The sequence below is a fragment of the Cyprinodon tularosa genome, unplaced genomic scaffold (assembly GCF_016077235.1).
Source record: "Cyprinodon tularosa strain WSP-4 unplaced genomic scaffold, ASM1607723v1 ctg1038, whole genome shotgun sequence".
Taxonomy (NCBI): domain Eukaryota; kingdom Metazoa; phylum Chordata; class Actinopteri; order Cyprinodontiformes; family Cyprinodontidae; genus Cyprinodon; species Cyprinodon tularosa.
Window position 1 is genome coordinate 210,426 of NW_024037825.1, and position 14,972 is coordinate 225,397.

Genomic DNA, 14,972 nt, shown 5'->3' on the forward strand with positions numbered 1-14,972 from the left:
CAAGACTTCACACACAGGCCCAGATTTAGGAAATGTGGGGCCCTAGGCAAAGACAGGCAGGGGCCCCTCTGAATGGAGACAGCCCAATTCTCCAGATAGAGAAATGTTAATAGAATAGACATCTATTCTATTAACCATGATCTGCTTATCTGTTCTCCATTTTTCATTTGGATGAAATAATAGCTGCATGAATCATGACAGCAGACAAGATAGAGGAGAGCAGGAGGCGGGGTTACCAATCTACTCGCTCTGGAGAGCAGAGTTCGCTGCTTTTAGATGTTGTCTCCAAAGTCTCCAGTAGCAGAAAAAAGTCTCTAGATTTGGCGCTAGGAGCTTTTTAGAAATCAAAGTGCTAGAGGGGTCTGAAAAGTGGCTAAATATAGCGACTAAAGCGCTAAGTTGGCAACACTGCTCTTTGCATGGTTTGTTTTCAAATGGTTTGCTGCTGTCTGTTTGGACCTTTCTGAACATGTGCAGCAAATGGACTGATCCAATATGGTGGACACTGAAGGGGGGGGGGGCTGAGACACACTTAATATTATCAGCGTTCTGATGGCATTTTAGCCAAAGGATTTTTATCAATAACATAACTAATGTGCACAAATAGTTGTATTAACCAGAGTTTTATGGGGCACTAGGGAACTTCCTAGTATCACCCCCCCCCCCCCCCAATGCCACCACTGTTCCACCCTCCAACAGCTTCTTCAGTGACATCTTTCCTCCTCCTGCTTCTCATCTTCAGCAGAACCAGCTTACAGATCTCAGAAGTGTCCCAGTCAGTCCCACTAGTCCCAGTCGTGCTGCAGTTCCCCCATGACCCCCACCCCTAACCCCCCCCCCCCCCGTCACCATCCTTCATGGTTGCTGATCCTGGTTCTGCTTCTCTCTATATTAAGTTGCCATCATCCAAGCTTCTGCTCCATCATGTCTTCTTCTCTCTGTTGCTTCACTGAACATGGCTGTAGGATAGGTAACTGAGCATAGAAGCTAACCATAGCACATCTGCAATTTATTCATCTATTATAAAGCAGAACAGTTTTTAATTTTATCAGACAAATCATCATTATAATGACAGTAATATCATTTCAAAGGTTCTATACTTCTAATGTTTAATGTGGATGTGCTACCCGCGCATTAAAATGGATCCTCTCCTGCAGACTGAGTCTCTTCCCAGAAACCTCCTCTGCTCCAACTTCATGAAAGCTGCTTAATCAGTGAACCTGATCTACTCCACTGTCCGACCATAATAAAGCTTTTATCTGGCTGCTAATGTGATTTAATCATCATTTCCTTCTGTTTGATCTGCTGACCGTTTGGATCTGATCGTTTATGAATGTGAGCTTTAGGTGCTGCCACACACATCCACACCATCTCCACACATCGATTCATTCTCAGGTTTATTTGCAGTAAAGGTGTGACATTAGTCAGATGCTGCTTCCGTTGTCCTTTCAAAATAAAATACCAATTAGAGGCAGGTGATCAGGTCAAACCCTGATTCAGTCAGTTTCTGTTTAAAAAGACAAAGAAGCACAAATCTGAGGAATGATTCACAAACACTGATTCACTTATTTCCTATCAGATGTCTGATGCTTTAACCTCTTCCTTTCCTTCTTTCCTTCTTTATTCCTTTCTTCCTTCCCTCCTTCCTTCCTCTCTTTTATTTTCGGAGCCATTCTGCTTATTTCCGGTGCTGTTGGGGCTCTTGCCCCCCCCTCTCTCTCTGACAGTCAGACTCACACCAGCCCACAGCTCCTCTCCTTCTCCTTCTCTCCTCTTGGTCTGCAGAACCGGAGGAGCGTTTGGATCTAGCAGGCGGTTCGGTCGGAGGTGTGGGACCTGCGCAGGTAAGCAGGAAGCGGGGCTGTCAGCCTGACGCGGTTCGGTTCTGATGGAATGTGACAGCCGTCATTAACGGCCTAATGCGGGCTTCCTGTGAGCCGCTCCACAGCTGGATGCCTCCGATCATCAAAGCTAAATGTGGAGAAGCTCGTGAGGAGGAACCTGGAGGAAGGAGTCCATGTTTAGCTGGTCGCCCACGCAGCGCCACGCCACGCAGCGCAGCGCCGCGCGCCTCAGGAGGGGGGAAACTTAATGGCCCATCTGCAGGCTGATGTTTAGGTGATGATGATGGTGATGATGATGATGGTCACAGAGGCGGTGGGTGGTTCTGAACAGGTTCTTGTTTAATGGCTGCAGAGTTATGGTTCTGATCCAGCTGCTGGGGGTGGGGGGGTACCTGGACCTGGACCTGGTTCTGGTTCTGAGCAGGACCTGGACCTGGAGGGTTCCGGGTTCTGAGCAGGACCTGCTCTCTGAAGCCATCAGGTGCTCAGTGCTGTCTAGGAGCTGCGGTTCTATAGAGCTGCCTGTGGGAAGGTTGATTTGATGAATCCAGAGAAATGTCCAAAATGAAAAGCTTTGCTATGAGAGTTTTTAAAAAGCATTAATGATTTATTAGAAGAACAGGTGAAGGAAGATATGAGGCACAGCTTTTATTGTCTAAGTCTGAGCTTTACTAGATTTAGTTCAGTAAAGCTTTTCTGGCAGTAAATGGACGTTTAAATGAATGAATGAATTAATTTGTGGCGGGGTGGGGGTCTAGTGGTTAGAGCATAGAGCTCAGAATCCTGAGGTTCTGAGTTCAAGCCCACTCCCACAGACTGCCACTCTGGGTCTCTGAGCAAGACCCTTAACCCCCCACTGCTCCCTGGGCACCGCACCATGGCAGCCCACTGCTCCCCAAGGGGGGGGGGGGGGTGGTTAAATGCAGAGAGGGGATTTCGTTGCTCTGTCCTGGTGACGGTGGAAAGACGGTGGCGTTCCTATGAATAATGTGTCTGACAGGAATAAACCAAAGATGTTTTTGAAACGGACACAGAGCCAGCATGGTGTGGAAGTAAAGTTTGAACCGAGTGGACTCCTCCCACTCCACTGAATCCCACTGATGATCGAATTAAACAGAGTCTGGTTGACATGTCAGGATCCAGTCTTTAAAACAGGCAGAACTTTATTTAGAGTCTCCACCCTGACACTCACCCTGACCTGAACACACAGCCGTAGACCCAGCAGAACTGTTCAGTTCAGTGATGCAGCAGCGAATCAGACATTTCAGTCACATCCAGTCAGATCGGTTCAAACAGCTAAACTCCCTCTGTTTGCTACAAATGGTCCTCACTCTGATGCCAAAACAGGAGCAAAAACACAGACTATGGTTGTTTCACTTGAACTCGATTACGGACTCGTTTCCTCACCAAGCCCATTCTTGACTAGGAACCAGGGAAGTCTGGACTCGGGGAGAACGGGAGCATGCAGCATAGAGGGCGGATTATAACTTAGCAACAGCACAAGTCTACTGTCGCTTGGGTCTGGTTGCGAACCAGTTTTGCTAGTAAGCTTCTGCATCGTCGGTCAGGAATTTCTAGGGACGCACAGCAGTTTCCCACCAAAGCACTAGGGGGAGCCTAATCGAGAACTTGTGAGAACTTCTTCGGCTGCGACGGCGTGAGTGTTTATTTTCCAAAACAACATGTCTGAGGTATCGTACAAGCGGTTGTACTTCTGAACCTCCTCTATCAACCTTTCGTTGTGGTTATCCATTGTTGTTATTACTCCTCGGTTTTTAGAAATGGCGCGCCCCGGCACCGAATCGAGAAGGACGACCACGAAGACAGCCGGAAAGGTATACTAAGGACCAATTACAGCTGCTTTTTGTCTGCGTATTTCCGCTTGAGGTCTGCGTGGGTTTGCGACCGTCCGACGTATAGTCAGGATTTTTTTGAGGTGCGCGACGACTGTTGTAGAATCTCTGCGTCGGGGGCGTGGTCGCACAGAGACAGATTTGACGGTTGCAGCGGCTATGCGTCAGAAGCATAAATTGAATCTGGGTCAACTGGAACAGAAGCGTACAACGTTAGCCCTGGCTGCTGCAGCCAAAGCTAACTTTGGCCTTGGCTGCCTTAGACGGGCTAACATTAGCAATGGCTGCTGCAGCCAAAGCTAACTTTGGCCTGGGCTGCCTTAGACGGGCTAACATTAGCAATGGCTGCTGCAGCCAAAGCTAACTTTGGCCTTGGCTGCCTTAGACGGGCTAACATTAGCAATGGCTGCTGCAGCCAAAGCTAACTTTGGCCTTGGCTGCCTTAGACGGGCTAACATTAGCAATGGCTGCTGCAGCCAAAGCTAACTTTGGCCTTGACTGCCTTAGACGGGCTAACATTAGCAATGGCTGCTGCAGCCAAAGCTAACTTTGGCCTTGGCTGCCTTAGACGGGCTAACATTAGCAATGGCTGCTGCAGCCAAAGCTAACTTTGGCCTTGACTGCCTTAGACGGGCTAACGTTAGCCCTGGCTGCTAGTTGCCACATTCCTCTCAACATTAAATCCTGCATTAAATCCGTAAATGTTCCATATAGTGAAGCTTAAAGTATAATACTCTCGCATCAAATGATTTTACTTTTGTAGAACAGCAACAGAAAAGAGAACATTGAACTTAATCCTCTGAGCGCTAACCTGGAAGCTGCTGCTGCTGCAGTGCATGCTGGGACGGCTGTCATTCTGGAGAACGGACAGGTCTGCTCTGATGCATGCTGGGTAAAGAGGGAGGGGCCAGAACAACATCCGGGGACTTTGTCCGTTCTCGTGAACTGGAATAGTGCTGGGGGTGAGGATGATGAGGTTTCACAAGCACAAGTATGCACGTTAGAAATGGCCTGCGTTCAAAGCCGAGTCACAAGGGTTTTAAATTCAGATCTGAATTTTTTTTAACGTGTCACAGTAAAGATTCTGCTGGTTCTCATGGTAAGACAAAATTCCCAAAGGGAAACACTGATCTAAATGACATAAAATGTCAATTAATGTTCATTTAATTGAATCAACATTAAAGGAATTAGCATCATTTCTAAGCCAAAAATCACTTTTGAGCCAAACTCTCTGGGTTTTAACAGCATATACAGGGTTAAAAAGTACTTTCAAGACAAAATTATCCTTAACAACTAATCAAAGATTTTCTTCATTTTCAAAAATGATATTTAACTATAAAAATGACATAAAAAAGACTCAAGGACTTAGAACAGTTTGCTATGGTTCCAGTGATAAAAGATTTTTGAATATATTTTAACTAGAAAAACTTAATCTTAACAAGAAAAAAGAAAAACATTAAATTAAGTTTCAAAAGTTTTGGAATGACTCTGCCCTGGATTAAATTCCTTAATGTTAAGATTTTAGGAATGATTTCTGATCATATATTAATATGGAGAATTTATCAGAATCCTACCGCCGGCCCCTGGCCCCCGAGCTATGGTGGTGCGACTGGTGGGGCCCCCCTCTCCTGTAGTGGCTGGGTGAATTAGTTAGGGGGGGGGTGCTCTGGTTGGGTGGCCTGCGCGGGGCATGTGGGCCCCGATCCCGGGGCAGCTTTTGTTGGGGTCGGTCTGGTCCGGGTGCGGGGTGGGGGGCCGGCCTTGAAGCAGGAACAAAATGGGTTGGTGTGGCGGTGTCACCGCTCCCCTCCCCCCATCAGGATTTTAGGTTCACTTATTGGGTCATCCGATAATCCCGGGACCAACCACCGGTGCCGCCGGGTCTTTGGTTCTGGTATTATTAGATGTGAGTGTTATGTGTGAATGTGTGTCCGCCTGTTTTTTTTTCTGTGTGGTGCGAGTGGGGGCACTAGGGAGGGAAGGCATGATTGAGACTGTGAGTTTTTTTTTTTTTTCTCTCCCAGGCAGGGGTCTGAACTGTCCCCTCTCCCAAACACATCTCAAGTCTCCGCCAAGTGCGGAGCCAATTTCCCCCGTCCTGCTCTCCCTCTGCTAGCTGGTGTCGGGGCTCACCGGTGCACTGGTGGAGATCGGGGTTTGGGGGTGGATGCCCGGGTGGCTGCTGGCTCATTCCTGGCGGCCTCTCCACGGGGCCCGGCCAGCCAGGGACTTGCTGGGGCTCCCTCTGGGCTGTCTCTCCTCCTCCCAATGGTGGGGGTCTGATTTCCTGGGCTGGCCCGTCCTTGGTGCCTTCGCTCTTGGGGTCCCTTTGGGCGTCTGGGGCTTTGGGTCTCCTGGCGCTGGACTCAGTGCTCTGAGGGGGGGCACCTCTTCGGCTCTCCACATTGAGCATTTTTCCTTTGGATAAACTTTACATGCAGTAGTGCACCCCACAAACAACTACAAGTGCGCTGTTCCAGGTACTCAGAGATTCACTTCCATACCCACAGTATACATGTCAGATTAAATAATGAAACTTTAGCAAAAATGTCCTGAGTTAAGCTTCACTACTAACCCTAACCCTACCCACCAGAGTAATGTTTACAAAGCTAAGCTACAACAAATTAAAAAAGCACTTTAACTACATGAAAGCCTTTTCTTTCTAATGTCAAACTTCATTCATTCCGAGTCGTTTCTATCTAGTCATCAATGAAACTGTGACAAGCGGATCAGATCAGTTCAGATTGTTTATCAAACTTTTCTTTCTCAACAAAATTAATTATTATGTTCAAATTTCAACTCTAACCTCAGGTATAAATGAAAATATAGAATAGAAAATCCCTTTATTATCCCATAATGGGGGAAATTCTGGTGTTTACAGCAGCAAAAATATTATAGATAATGGTCACACAAATGTGGACCTTAAAAAATGTATAAGAATAACATGATATTGAAGAGTTATAGCTTTTTTAATGAAAGTACTGCTTGTTAGAAAGAAATCATGGGGGGAGGGGTCAGCCCAGCTATCACACAGATCAAGATCTTTTTATAGTGTGTTCATACTTGAATTATTTACTAAATGATAGCAGGTTGTGAAGTGCAGATGATGTGCTGAGAGCGGCTAATTTCCTGTTCAGAGTCAAAGTAGGAGAGAAATTGCAAAACTGAGGACAAATGCAAATGATGAAGAAAAATTAATACTCACAGATTATTAGATCCTCATCAAAACATATGTCCTGAGTTGATAAAGAAAAAGAAACCTATTCATCATATAATTAAAATGATTTCAGTTAAAACATACTTCCACGACTCTGAAGGGCAACAGAAGATTGTTGTAATAATGATGCGCTTTTTTTAATGATTTGTTACAGTTAATGTCTGTATGCAGCGAGGATCTCCTGCAGGGTATCGTTCTCACCAACACATTTCAGCTTCAATTAGCCCAATAGGCTAAATCTCAGTGAGGCTAAAGGACCAGAGTATTAAGTGTTTTAAAGCAGATTTCGCCGCCTTATCTTTAGATTCACTGTTTAAAGTAAAAAGGAAACGTGGATATTTTTGGAAATTAGCAAGACCAACTCTATAAAGCAGAGCGACTGAGAAGCGCTCTGATTTGGTCACTTGGAATGTTGGTGGTGCTTTTACACTCGTGGTAGCATGAGACGGACTTTACATCCCACAAAAGGGGCTCAGGTAGTGCAGCTCATCCAGGCGTATCAGTGAAAACTGGAAAGAAGGTTTGCTGTGTCTGTCAGCATAGTGTCCAGAGGCTGGAGGTGCTACCAGGAGACAGGCCAGGACAACAGGAGATGGGAGGAGGCCGTAGGAAGGCAACAACCCAGCAGCAGGACCGCGACCTCCGACTTTGTGAAGGAGGAACAGGAGGAGCACTGCCAGAGCTCCGTAGAATGACCTCCAGCAGGCCAGCATTTTCCAGCTGTTTATTGTCATTACACTGTCACAAGTTCAGAGTAATGAAATTAGCATTTAACCCATCCTCTTGGAGAGCACTGGGTTGCCATAGTGCAGTGCTTGGGGAGAGCCTTGGTTGCTCAGGGACACAGAGTGGCAGTCTGTGGGAGTGGGGCTCGAAATTAGAACCTCAGGATTACAAACGCAATGCCCTAAACACTAGGCCGCCACTCCCCCAAAGCAGGCATTAGCATGAAGGGTCATGCCTAAGGAAGCTCCTTCCCCCCAGCTGGCACCCAGGCCTCCTGTTTGCAGGAGGGGTGACTTACCATTTGAGCTAGCAGTCGCTGGATGGGCATATATCTGCACCAATGGTTAGAAACTGACTCCATGAGGATAGTATGAGGGCCTGATGTTCACAGATGGGGGTTGTGCTCACAGCCCAACATTGTGCAGGATGCTTTGCCAGAGAACACCAGGTTTGGCAAATTCACAGCTGGTGCCCTATGCTCTGCAATGTTGTGCCACTTCACCAGAAGGTTATTAATGTAGTAAATAACTAGAACTGGAAGTTAGTTAATTAATAGGTCATTCAAATCAAGGGTAAAGCTAGTTATTTATTATCAGTTGAATTATTATAACTGTAACATGCTTACTGACCAGGGTTTTAGCCCCTTTCCTGAAAGAGTTAGACTCCTGATTCCGGCTGTTAAAAATCCAGTTGTCTTTCACCAGTTTAATAATTCAGCCATAAGTGTGGTCAGGATTTCATACGTCAAGTGGGCTTTCCTTTGCTCAAGCAACATGCAATCCAAAATACGGCGGGCGATACCAATCGTTCGCTCCCATGCGCCTCCCATGTGTGATCCACAGTCAGAGCGTATTTGTATTGCAGGACCCCTGATAGCAAAGAACCTCCTCAGAGCATTAATGAAGCTGCTGGAGGTCATTCCCTCAATCACCTCAATATGCACCGCCCTTGAACACATAAATAAGAACATCACTGCCCACCACTTTGAGTTAGAGGCGCCTCCTCTTGTACGGCGTGAGACGATGTCCTACGGGCCAAAGCCATCAACACCTACGTAGGTGAAGGGAGGTGCCACTTGCAGCCATTCTGCTGGCAGAGTGGCCATTTGCTGATGATGTCTTCCCCTTCAGCTTCCTACATATGATACATTTGTAGAGCAAGTTGCTAATACAGCGTTTGCCACCCACAAGCCAGAATCCTGCAGCTCGAATAGCACCTTCGGTAAAATGTCCTCCTTGATGTTTAACAGCTTCTTGATAGTGAGATACAAGCAGTGTTGCCAGATGATGACGGCCAGGAATAATAATGGGATGGGTCTCTGTTGGACTCAGCCCTGATTGTTCAATCCCACTCTTAGAAAATAATCTTGATCCATCATGGGATGCAGCTTCCACAGGCTGCTAGAGGATGGAATGTTGGACCCAGAGCAAATGCACTTCAACTCCTTTGCATAAAACTCTCTCTGATCACTCTTTATGATGCACACTTTGGCTCTTAATAGCTCTTCCTCTGTAGGACAACAGATGTGCCACCCCTGACACCTTCTCTGCGTGGAATGGATGAAGGAACGAGCTATATGGATGACATGCGCTATGGCTTTGACAAGATTGCTGAACCTGAAAAAAATGTCTAAAGCAATATGGGTGTATCACATCACTGGAAACCTGTGTGAGACTCACCATCACCTAGGGACGTACTTCAGAGTCATTGTCAGGATCAACAAGATGCCAAAAACAAATCCTATTTCAGTCTGATTCTGGTGACTTGTTACTTTGATGAAGCCTAGCGTATCATAGAGACTATTCATGGTTGAGAGAACCCCTTTGCGAGTGAACGGCTTCTGCTCATCTTCAATCGGAAACATGAAGGTGTCTGTGTGCATGCTCCAGCACAATCCAAGGCTACATTGAATAGGCAGATCATCCACAAAGAGCTCTATACTACTGACATCCTTGGAACGATCTTTCAATGGAAATGCTTCAATAACTGCAGGCTTGTTAGATGCAATTTTATGCAGCCTTAGATTAGAGGCTGCAAGCATCTTTTGTGCTTGTCTGAGGATGCTGATGGCTTCTTCAGTACTTTAAAGCATCATCGACATAAAACCCCGGTCGATGAATCTTCTCACGTCACTGCCATAATCAGCCTCTGCTTCCTTAGCTGCCAGCCGCAACCCATACATAGCAACTGCGGGGGAGGGACTGTTCCCAAGAAGATGAACTCGCATTCTGTAGTCTATGAGGTCTGAAGTAGGGTCATTGTTCTTGTGCCATAGAAACCGGAGGAAATTCCTGTGGTCCTCCTTCACAACGAAGCAGTGGAACATGTGCTCTATGTCAGCAGTGATGGCCACCTGTTCCTTCCTGAACCTCATGAGAACACCTAACAGGCTGTTGTTGAGGTCAGGGTTAGTGAGCAAAACATTGTTTAATGACACCCTTCATGTGATGCACTACTGTCAAAGACCACATGGATTTTATCTGGCTTCCTGGGATGGTATAGACCAAACAAAGGCAAGTACCAACATTCCTGTCCAGGTTGCATTGGTTGGGCAACTTCTGCATGTTCTTTATTGAACATTTTCTCCATAAACTCAAAGAAATCAGCTTTCATCTGTGGCCGCTTTTCCAATGAGTGTTGGAGATGAGAGACAATCAAAAGCCTACTTTCTGTTGTTTGGTAGCTGCGGTCTTGGGGACCGAAAAGGTACTGGAGCTACCCAGCTTTTAGAATTGTCCTGATAGCACTCAGCCTCCATTATTTTCAAAAACTCTAGATCTTCCATAGATGGAGCAAGTTTGTGGTCATTGGGTGTACAAAAAATAAGAAGAGAGTTTGATGGTGATATTTATGAGTTTGAAAAAAAAAATTCTCTTTTACTCTGATGCTATTTGTGCATGGCTGGAGATAACTGGTGCGACCATTTTCTAGGACAGCTGTTTTGTAACTTCTTACCTCTAATGGTCTGTGAGCTCCTCCAAGGCACACGTCACCAATAACAACCCAACTTAGGTCGAGCCTCTGAGCGAACGGAGTGTCTCCTGGGCCACTTATTTGCTCACAAACCTTGTGTACCTGTAAGATATCTCTGCCCAGTAGTAAGAGAATCTTGGCGAATGGATCTAGAGGTGGTATCTTCTCTGCGATGCTTTTCAGGTGAGCATGATGTTAGGCTGCATCTGGTGTAGGAATCTCAGTGTGAAAATTAGGAATTTGGTTACATTCAAGAAGTGTTGGCAGAGGAATGCACAAGCTCTTATCCACTGGCTCCACAGTGTAGCCGCTGGCTCTCCTCCCCGCTGTCTCTGTACGTCCGGCACAGGTCTTGAGTCTGTAAGAGTAGGAGCACCCGGTAATCTGAAGATATTGAACTCTGAGCGTGCAAGTGATCGATTACTCTGCTCATCCAATATAACGTACATTCTCTTGGACTTTTCTCTGTGTCCATTCGGAAACACATTTACAAGGCAGATCTTTGCACATGCTCTAGCGCTAAGACCATCCCCACATACTTGTGTGCATGATGACTTTACCTCCTGGCCATCCGCTCTCTCCTCCTCCCGGCCATACTCTGAAGTGGGAGGTGACAGCATGGACTTCCAGGTAGGTGGATTGGGATGTAATGCGGAGACATGAGCAGTGCTCCCACACTCTGAGCATTTTACATCAACAGTGCAGTTATTTGCAAGATGTTCTGTGGAAGACCAACAGCGGAAGCAGATGAAGTGTTCTTTCAAAAGCTGTTTACGATCACCCGTGCTCTTTCCACGGAAGCCTCTGCATTTCCTCAAAGGATGGGGTTTATTGTGCAGCGGGCAATATTTGTTTGGATCAACCCATTCTCTCTCCAACTTAGAAGCTCAGTAAACCTGTGTCTTTTGAACATACACAGATGTTTTAACAGGCCTCTCCCACTTACTCTTCCTGTCTGGCAGACCATGTATTGAGAGGTTAAAGCTTGGGTCTGTACGAGCCTTCGCTTATGTACAGATAAGGTCTACTAACACTGAGAAAGTTGGAAAACTGACAATATGTTTTCGTTTATATTTGCTCCCGTGGTACAACCATTTTTCTTCTAGGTTGTACGGTAGTTTCTCAATAATAGGCCTAGTTCCTCTAGAAGTATCCAAATAGGATAAACTTGCGAGATAACCATCTTCCTTGGCTGCTTGTTGCTCTGCTAACAGATCTGTCAGATTTCTGTGGTTCCTTTGTTGTAACCTTTGGAAAGTTTTCCAGTTTACTAAACAGAGCTTGTTCTACAGCCTCTGGTGAGCCAAATGTTTCACCAAGGCGATCCTATGCCATGCACAGCCCTATAGCAGGATCTCTAATATTGACTGATCTTATTCTTTCACCTGCTCTGCTGACTCCTTTCCTAGATGTTTAAGGTTTAAGGAGGCAAGGTTCTTCTGTAGCAGAAAGTTCCAGATTAGCAATAACATTTTGGAATGATACTTTCCAGGCCCAATAGTTCATTGGCTGGTCATCATATGTGGTGAGTCCTGAAGTCACCAGTTGATTGTGGGCAAGATACTTACTGAGATCTCCACTGGTTGTAGGATGATCATGGCTAGCTCTGTATGTCATCCTGTCTTCAAAGTTGTTCACAGAAGATGAAAAATCATGTCTAATATTCTGTTGTGGAAGGGTTCCATCACTCTGATTAGCTGAAGACAAGTTGTGATGTGATGGTGCTCTGCTCGTCCGACTATCCTGAGATGCATGGTGCGGCATAATGACATCAGCATCAGTTGCTTGATTTTGGTAATGGGTTAATGCTCTCCATTGCAGCAGCTGAACCCATACTGTGCAGGCTGGTTTGTTCTGATACATAGACTGTGGTGCGCTCATCTTTGAACTGGACTTTTAGCTTCGCTGTGAACTTCAAACCCCATATCCTGTAAACCAGCTAAGAGAGTATTTGCTTCCGCTATGGGAGCATCTTTTTCCTTTTCTTTTTTAAGTGCATGGAGATTAGCTTGGATACGTGCCTGCTCCACCTTAAGCTCTTGCTTGTGCTGCTTCAGCCTTTTGCCTTTGGTCTTGCAATGCTATGCTAATCCTTGAAGTAGATGATGCACCAGACAAGCGGCTGCTCCTGGAGTGGTCAGACTCACACCGATTATCTTCAATTTCTTCAACATTGCTGTGTTGTGACATGATAGCTCAATGTGTTTCTAGCATCAGGAGAAGGAAGCTAACATGAAGCTTTCTAGAAGCTGTAATATTAGCCACATATCTCTTGAAGCTGAATTACTCTGTATGATGACAATTGTTGTGTCCCAGAAAGGCTGTATTGACGTCTTTTCGCTGAAGTAATCCTGCTCCTCTCTCCAAAGGCTAAGTCTGATCATCTTCTCCTTTCACTGTAATGACCCACTGTCCATCCAGTTAAACAGTCTCAAAAAACTCCAGGAGTCAGTCGTTGTTCTTCCATGAAGTTTAGTGAGAATCTTTTTGTGAAACTGTAACAAAGTACAATAAATACCCAAATTACAATTTAGAGTATATTAGAAACTGTGAGAAATAAGCTGATTATCTGTATAGCTGCTCTGACAAATGTAAAGCTAACCAAATAGCAAACAGCAGCAAAATATAGAAGGCTAACATCTTGTTTACAAACTTAACATTTCAGCCTTCTGAACATACATATTAATGTAAAAACACACAACAGCTTAACTTGATAAAGAAAGCATAACTTACAGACGTTGCTTTAGCGCGGGGAGGAAAAGAATAGCTAGCAATGAGGAGCTAACATTTCCATGCAGGTGACAAAATGCCAGAGACTCTTCCTGTCTCCCAGCATGCACTGCTCCCAGGTTGCTGCAGACTAAACCAATCACACTGACTGAGTAAGCAACATATTCACTGAAGACATAGCAACGCGTTTTAGAGTCTGTATAATCCAGTTGGTGATTAATCGATTACTAAATTATTTCAAAACTAGATTCTCGAACTCGTCGTCTCCCACTTTATCCGGAACCGGGTCGCGGGGGCAGCAGACTAAGCAGAGACTCCCAGCCTTCCCTCTCCGCTGACACCTCCTCATGCTCTGTTGGGGGAAGCCCTAGGCGCTCCCAGGCCAGCCGAGAGACATAGTCTCTCCAGCGTGTCCTGGGTCGTCCCCTGGGCCTCCTCCCAGTGGGACGTGCCTGGAACACCTCCCGAGGGAGGGGTCCAGGGGGCATCCGAAGAAGATGTCCGAGCCACCTTAACTGACTCCTCTCGATGTGGAGGAGAACCGGCTCTACTCTGAGCCCCTCCCGAATGACTGAGCTCCTCACCCTATCTCTAAGGGAGAGCCCAGCCACCCTGCGAAATAGATTAATCACAATTAATAGTTTAAGCCTTGGAAAGGGCAAATACTGAACAGTTTCTGAATCAACTGCATTAGATTGAATTTAATGCAGCGTTTTAGGACAGCGCATAAAGAAAGGTGAGCTTCCTACTGATTTGTTCTGCTCTGTTTGTGTTTCCTTAGATAACTGGTGCAGAAATGACACCTGCTAAAGGGAGACGTCAGTCTGTCCAACCTGCAACGATGAGGATTTAATCAAGGTGAGTGGAAGAGCGCCTTGCAGCAGGTCAGGAGGCCTGATTTTTAGCTTTTAGCTTCCTAACAGGGTTATTTTTCTTTATGTTGTTTTGCTCAGCCGAAAAGGAAAAAAAAATTAGATAATGTTTTTTCAATTGTAAAATTTTTAGCCAGAATTGAAGCATTCCCTTGTTCTGAAATAAAAAGTTCAGTGAACGACCCTCTCTGATCAAAATGAAAGTGGTGGACCTTAAAGCAACTGGAAAGAATGATCTGGATTCCATCATTCCTGGTGAGGATGAGATCTTTCTGAAATGCCTTTATTGCAGTCTAATATAAAATCAGCAATATGACCAAACTTTAGGAAACGCAAAGAGATAAAAGGCCTGATAGGGAGCTTTATGTTTTCCTCTGTGGAGTTTGACCAACCTGAGACTGCTGAACAAATGACTCACAGCGAGTCTGCGTCTATAAAAGGCTCAGTAATCACTGCAAACTAGAGAAAGGACATTTCCAGTGGATGGTTCATGCTTTCCTACTGATGGCTATAAAAAGCATCTCCACGCTGCCTGATGTCTGATGTCTCCTCCTCAGTGGTTCCACAGAGAAGGAGACATCAGAGCATTTTAAAGGTTCCTAAAGGGAGATTATGGGTCATATAGTCGCTCCTGAGAGCAGAACCACTGAGGAATGTGAGGTGTGATCAAATTCATCAGAAAAGAAGCGGCTTGGATTCTCTCTCACTGCAGCCTTTGGTTCACCAGGAGTCCCACCTAAAGTCATGGGGATGATCG

At 45.7% G+C, this 14,972-nt stretch overlaps 1 protein-coding gene across 2 annotated transcripts in view; it reads left to right on the top strand.

Moving 5' to 3' along the window:
- Positions 1-1,732: 1,732 nt before the first annotated feature.
- LOC119781521 (disks large-associated protein 1-like) overlaps positions 1,733-14,972 on the top strand; it is a 111,136-nt gene continuing 97,896 nt past the window's right edge. For both annotated transcript variants that reach the window (XM_038282012.1, XM_038282030.1), the window contains exons 1-2: positions 1,733-1,844; positions 14,125-14,201. The gene's annotated coding sequence lies outside the window, so the exon portion shown is untranslated. The remainder of the gene's footprint in view (positions 1,845-14,124; positions 14,202-14,972) is intronic.